At 45.9% G+C, this 7,128-nt stretch overlaps 1 long non-coding RNA gene across 1 annotated transcript in view; it reads right to left on the bottom strand.

Annotated features, from left to right (window-relative positions):
• The window catches only part of LOC135915778 (uncharacterized), a 500,939-nt gene that overhangs the window by 489,024 nt on the left and 4,787 nt on the right, over positions 1-7,128 (bottom strand). The gene's annotated exons all lie outside the window — the stretch shown is intronic.

The following is a 7,128-nucleotide window of genomic DNA, read 5'->3' as shown; positions in this document are numbered from 1 at the left end:
GTATAAAAGATAACCAGCCTAGCAACTGATTTCAATGTTGTTGCAGCACCACTATTGGCGGCGGCGTGCTGTCAAAATAACCATTACTGCCATTCCTATCAGTACTCTGAAATAGCACTAGTACCATTACTTTAAAGCCATAAAGAATTGCATACCCCCCCCCCCCCCCTCAGCAGTTCTAGTGGTGAATTTCAACAATTTCGCTGGACGCATCCACTTCCGCAGGGCGGGATGGCAAGTTTTTAATCAAAACGTAAAAAAAAGTGTCATTCAAACCGCTTCTGCGCTCTAACTAGAGCAGCGGCAAACCGTGTATTCCCATTCATTTGCCTCAGGCGTCCAGAATCACAACTTAACACCCAGATTATGTATTACGGGAAAAGTGCATTCACAAGTTATTTTATTTACTGACGCTAACAACCTTTCGAGACAGATATTACACAACTGCCCTGTGCACCCTGCATTTCGGTATTAATGCCAAGCTTGTGCCCCTCGTAAGCTGTTATACCAAAGGCAGGACCGAGAAAATTCAGTAGTGAGCAAACCATGCACTCAAGCTATACAAAATGCACCGCCAAGATGAACACGCCAAGCCCGTAAAGTCTTCAACAACATGATTGAGTACATCGGGTTGGTCGACTACGCTCCGGTGCCGTCAGAGCAGAGCAAAATATTCTGTTCCTGTGACGGAAGCGTTTGAACATCCTATATAGGTTGTAAAAAATTTCCAAGCACAGTCCAAAGTGAGCTACTTAACGAAGAATCGGTCGAGTGCGCAGCCTGGCAGCTGGCGCACGCAAGTGGGCTTGTTAGTACGCCTTTTCCTTTAAGCGCGCACTTCCGCCTCGCGCAGCGCTGTACGCAAGAGCACTCAGGGGCAGTTACGGTCGATGCCGATTTCCCGAGATGCTTGGTCTCGCAAGTAATTATCCATATTTGCCAGTCCAATATACGATAGTGAAAAATGCGACCACGTCAAAACACTGAAAAAGACGACGCTCTTTGCGAAGAAAGCTTATCCTCCGCGCTCATTTCCTTGCTTTTTGTCTGCTCACCGCCGCCAAAATCCATCGTAGCACGCAGCGCACATCATGGAAAAGGGCGCACCTGCGGCAAACACAGCGGCGACCGCTTCGGTCAGGCCTTAATCCATTTTTCAACGCTACGCGGACCGGACGACCGCAACGCGCATTGTCTCCCGTAAGCGCGCGGAGACCGCTGGTGGAGCGCTCTCGGAGCATGGGCAGCCCAGCCAGGAACCGATATACCAAAGACGGGGCACGCAACCGGAAAAAGAAGGAAAATAGATATGCCCAAACCGCAACAAAACGCGCGCGCGAATGAAGCGCCAAAGTGCCTTTCCTTCCCTGCCTCGGTACATCCGGAGCGGCCACCACGAAGCGGAAGTATCTGCAGGACGCGCGCGCCAACTGTTGCTGCATGCTTTTGTGCTCCGCCGTGGAATCAACAGGGAGAGGAGGTGATAGCAAACGGGCGGGGAGAGAGGTGGTTGGGGGCGTGAAAGGGTGCATGGTCAGTCGATACCCGTCGCACGAAGCCTCGTCCCCCGCACCGCGCCGCCCATGGCAAATACAAGAGCCCCCATGGAGAAACGCCGAACAAGAGAGAAAAAGGCCTGCGCACGAGGACAGAGCCATGTAGGATAGACGGAGACCACTTGGAGACATGAATAAAACAGGCATTGTTGCGAGCTCTGAGTGATGTGAAGTTTCTGTTTCTTGTTGCTTTGTTTTTTTAATCGATTTGTAACGACAGCGCACAAAAGAAGTGCATCTGCGCGTTGGATCTCAGTAACAATGTGTCAGAAAGCAACGCACGGGCTACAAGAGGCACCGTATTGTCAAATGCTCCGGATCAGGGTCCGTATGTATTCACAAAAAGGTTGTTCGTACGAGCAAATTCCAGCCAATCATGATGCTGGGCAAATTATTGTCGAAAGTGGCAGTCCAGTGGCAAAAAGCTTCACAAACGGAAAGCTTGGCGAATTCGGGCCCAGTTTAGATCCCCTGGGATCTTTTAACGTGTGTCCAATGCTCATATGCACATATGCGTTATTTTCGTTGTTTAAATCGAAGTTTTATTTGCCTATCTTCCCCGAGGTTTGACGACCATCGTCGTTAACTTGCCAGATATATATTTGGGGAAATATGGACAACTTGGGTCACTGCGTACGCACATGAATAGACAACTTGCTGCTGGATACTAGAAATGTGTCCACTCCTGGCCGATCCCGCAGAATGGATGTTCTCTGTGCATGCACTTCTCGTCAACATTCTTCCCTCTTACAAGCATCATACGTACATCGCCTTCGTCCTCATCGTGACGCAGTAAGGTAACCACTACAGGCGACGAGGCTGTGCTCGTGTCGTCCGCTACTGCTGCTACCTCGCCAACTCAAACAGGCTTCGCGTCATTTACATTCCACCACTGTGCGATGGGTTGTGCGGTGTGTGTGTGTGTGTGTGTGTGTGTGTGTGTGTGTGTGTGTGTGTGTGTGTGTGTGTGTGTGTGTGTGTGTGTGTGTGTGTGTGTGTGTGTGTGTGTGTGTGTGTGTGTGTGTGTGTGTGTGTGTGTGTGTGTGTGTGTGTGTGTGTGTGTGTGTGTGTGTGTGTGTGTGTGTGTGTGTGTGTGTGTGTGTGTGTGTGTGTGTGTGTGTGTGTGTGTGTGTGTGTGTGTGTGTGTGTGTGTGTGTGTGTGTGTGTGTGTGTGTGTGTGTGTGTGTGTGTGTGTGTGTGTGTGTGTGTGTGTGTGTGTGTGTGTGTGTGTGTGTGTGTGTGTGTGTCGAACCTGCGACTTTCATTCTGTGAAGCGGAATGCCATATATTCACTAACGTGTCTAATGTCAATGTCATTTCTAGGTCCCTGTTGGTCGAAATGAACTTGTAAAATCAATAAATTCAGGCGTATGAACGCAGACAGGGCTATACTATTGCGTGGCCTTTTTCTCGTGTCGTCGCTACGAACCGCGGTTCTATACTTTCAAACGATTCTTCGTCGCCGTTAGCAAGGGGCGTCAACACACCAGACATGCCAGTCACATCTTCTCAGGTGTATTTGGCGCCTGCTATAGTGCATACCATCGTCTCCACAAGCTGGTATCAATGAAAGTATCGCAATACACTGAGAATTAGTGTTCAGTTGGTTGGCGCTCTTTGCCCACCATTGGCCATTGCTCCATAAAACACCTTATATCAACAGCAGCAGCGCCCAACTCAGTTTGCTGGAGGATTACCGATATATGCACTGTTACAATGGATGAACTACATACGTATAATCGTAGTCTGTTAAATCATGTCTCGTCGAGGTTGTGCAGCTCCAGATGATTCATCGAAATTCTTATGTTGTAGGCATGCTGGCTTTCTAGCAACGCGGTTCATGTTGTGTCCCCCCCTCCTCCGATATAGGTATAAGAACATTACTTGAGGGCTCGCTTCAGCACCACTATATCATTCAATCTACATGATAACAATATTGCATACCACTGTCATCTTGAAATTCCAATAATACTACTGCTACAGCAGCCACCGAATAACTTGATAATTGAGGTTTCTTTTGAATTGCCATCGACTTCTTTGCGATTGCTTCTCTGTTTATTAGTGTTCCCTAATTGCTCATTTCACTCTCAGTTTGCAATGTAACCTTGCTTAACAAAATTAACTGTTAGTAGTAAGAACGAAATCACTTACAACGTCGCGTATTACAGATAAGATGTTGAGATATAGCGCATATGTGCCGGAAAATATGACAACGCATATATGCACTAGAACGCTCATAACATGTCCATATTATATTATATTATATTATATTATATTATATTATATTATATTATGTTATATTATATTATTTACTTTCTTTTTAGAAGCAGAGGTAGATGCTATAAACTGAGTCCAATGGGGACAATCAAGGATTATCTTAAACTGATTAAAATTGCATAGTGAATGAGTGATCAACAGTAGGTATCAAGAATCCCCACAAAAAGGAGCCACTAGGTCGCTGAAAGAGAGAACCGGTTAAGTTCGGACAAATCAAGAGCACCCCTCGTGTTTGCATTAATCGCCAAACCGGCTGCTCGCGTGTACGCTAGCGCTACATTTCCCTCTCATATTGTTTTTAATACACAATCTCATGGTTGTAACGTCCCGAAGAACTCACGCAAAAGTCGTGTACGAACAGCCGTATACAGTTCATAAGTACGGGCTGCAGTCTGACGTGGCAGAGTTTGGAAGCGGGCCATCTTTCGCCTCGATCCCGGGAAACCATGATGACCGCATGTGTAACTACGCCATGAAGCAGTGCATATCTTTCGTTTTTACAACAAAGCACTGGCCGGGTCAACGACGCTTAGCGTCTCCGGTTATTTTGATGCCGAATTTCTTATTTACGCGCACCCATAAAAAAAAAGGCCATGCCATAAACTGCTATCGCGCGCAAACAGACACTTATTCTTTAACACAGCCGTGGGCGTATACATAGCACTTCGCCATGCCTTAGGCTGCGCTTATCAGCTCTCTTATGTGTGGAAGTCTTGTTTATTAGGTGCGAAAACGTGCGAAATCCGGCCTGCTGAAATGTCAGCTATCCAAAATCCAAACCTAAATAAACTAAGGTAAGAGCAAAAAACAAGAAAAAACATAACAAAAGTGCGGTCAGTAATGTCTGTATACACTGGGAGGAAAACCGATTTATATTTTTTAAACGCTCGCCGTTCTGAGACGTTTGCAAGGAAAAATAAATACTGGATATGATCCAGTTTTGGTCTACATTATATGGCATTGTCAAAGTCGGCTAAAATGTTCGGTTAAAACAGGCTCTTTACCTACTGGTCCCTTCTTTTTTTTTTTTTTGCAGCGACAGCTTTTATTCTTTTCGTTTCTTTTTTTTCTTTTTGTTAATTATCTTTACTGCCTTCGAGTTATCTGGCATAAGTGTTTACGGGTCCCTTGCATGACGCCCACAAGGAAAGGCCCACACAGTGTTATGCGTTTTCTCTCGCTCCTCTCTCTCTCTCTTTATGCGCACCAAAATAATTTTTCTACAGGCACATTTGCATCTAGCTTTTTGCCTAAAGCGACGACGTGCTGCGCTCACCACATGACGTCAAGCGATTTACGCGTGTTGCTCGCTATAACGCAAACAACTCTTCACGTTAATGGCCATCTGGACGGAACACTTGACGATAGATGTGGGGGCGGCACTCGGAGCTATAATCGCTATGAGTTATTGACGTCATTACCGCAAAAAAAAAATGCAGATTCCTTTTCCTTCATTTTTTTTTCTTTTCTTGCCCATTGTACCCATAGCACAAGTTTTGTGTTTTGACCAGCTTCGAAAATGCGTTCGGCTGCTGAAAGACATTTCGTTTAGTATATATCCTACAGAGTTTCCACGGTCCTTGACGTGTTCGTAAGCAGGTAACGCAATTTCAGGCACTCGAGATCACAGAGACTAAATAACTAATTGACGTTTAGTCTTGCAGAGCGCCCGCAGAGCAACATTTCTGGACAAAGTGCATTACGGGACAGGAAGGCACCAAACGTTATGAGCAGCAATATTTTTTACGGCTTTCTACAACATTACGTAGAGAAAAATAAAATATCGCTCTACATAACTTCCTAGCGGACGCCATGGGAATGCCGGGATAAAGAAGACTCTTCTTGTCTTGAACTTGGCTTGACCTAAAACATGTATTCTGTTGCGCAAATGAAGAGATTTTTTTTTTGTGTATGAAACCTCTGTAAAAAGTATTGATTATCCGATAATATTTCTTGCATTAATATGTGATTAATCTGGTACAAAAATCAAGCGAATAAAATTGAAACCCATGCGATTGAAACCGACGCACAATTAGCGAAAGCTTCTCACCTTTCCTCCAGCTTTAGCGACCCGTCGGTATACTGTTCATATTTTATATAACTGTGTAACCCAGTGTGCATGCTTATGTTCTGACAAAGAAAGTGCTCTTACATAAGCAACATTCTGCACGCCGTTTTAGTAGAGAATCAACCATGCCGATACGTGGAACCGCACAGTTCACCAAACACGTCTTCAAGGTGTTCAAGCTCGCTCTTCGAGAAAGATCCGACGCTCCCACTTTCAGACATTCTCGCGCATACAATAACTAGGTCATGTAGGTATCCCGCATACAACACGACGGCAACACCACGCTTTCCTTTTTTAAAGCAATTGTAAGAAACTCTGTGGTCTGAATGTACAGAGGGTTGAGTGTTTGGTGTCGTTCATGAGGTTATGATTATCCGCCATTAACTCCGTCACTGCATTGCGGCCAACACCCAGCGAACATTTGCGTCTGAAAATAACAACGAAAATGATTTGGTAAAATGACATATATTACTTTGCATTTATAATGCCGATGTGTTGCGCGCTATATCTTCTCGCAATGGACGCATGTCCGGATTGCACCTCAGTTCAACGCCCAGTTCCTCGGTGCGTTTAGGGGCAACGAAAAAGTGCTCCCGGAGTGCCCACCGCGCTCATTAAGAATGCCTGCGGCATGCGCACATTGGCGCAGTCGACCGAGGAGAAAGGGGCGCTCCAGGGTACACCAGGGCAGCCTGCTGTGCAGTTTATAGAGTACGCTATAAGCACTCGGGTAATAATGGGCAACTTGAGGAATAGCAACCCTTGGCGGCTTTGCGTACCAGAAACCTCCAACTCGTTTGTACGCCCAGCCGATAGCGTCTCCTAACAGTTGCGACGCTATTTCTGAAACTCCCTATTAATGTTGCCTTCCCTTCCGTCCCTTATACAAGAGCAAAATTCTTTAGTTGCATGCAAAGGCAGAAGAGCTCGTGACCATTCATCCCCACCACAAGTTTACTTAAGGCTGTCCCTACATTCTTTTTTACATGGCGTCTGTTTGAAACGGAGCGTAGTACAAGAGCCAGACAAATGCGCGCAACATTTAAGTAATTTATCTCAGAATGTTCTCAGGGGCTGTGCTCGCCCCTTTCCATAAACAAACGTAAACAGATGGCTGCGAGGACTGAGCGAAAAAGAATGTCATTGAATTTTCACCGCAGAACACAGCCGTTGATTAAATCGTAAGAGAGGCGCGCATGCGCCATAACCACACCCTATGGCCGCGCA

The sequence above is a fragment of the Dermacentor albipictus genome, chromosome 4 (genome assembly GCF_038994185.2).
Source record: "Dermacentor albipictus isolate Rhodes 1998 colony chromosome 4, USDA_Dalb.pri_finalv2, whole genome shotgun sequence".
Taxonomy (NCBI): Eukaryota; Metazoa; Arthropoda; class Arachnida; order Ixodida; family Ixodidae; genus Dermacentor; species Dermacentor albipictus.
The sequence above is the reverse complement of the archived record's forward strand: the minus strand, read 5'-3'. Positions and strand labels throughout refer to the sequence as shown.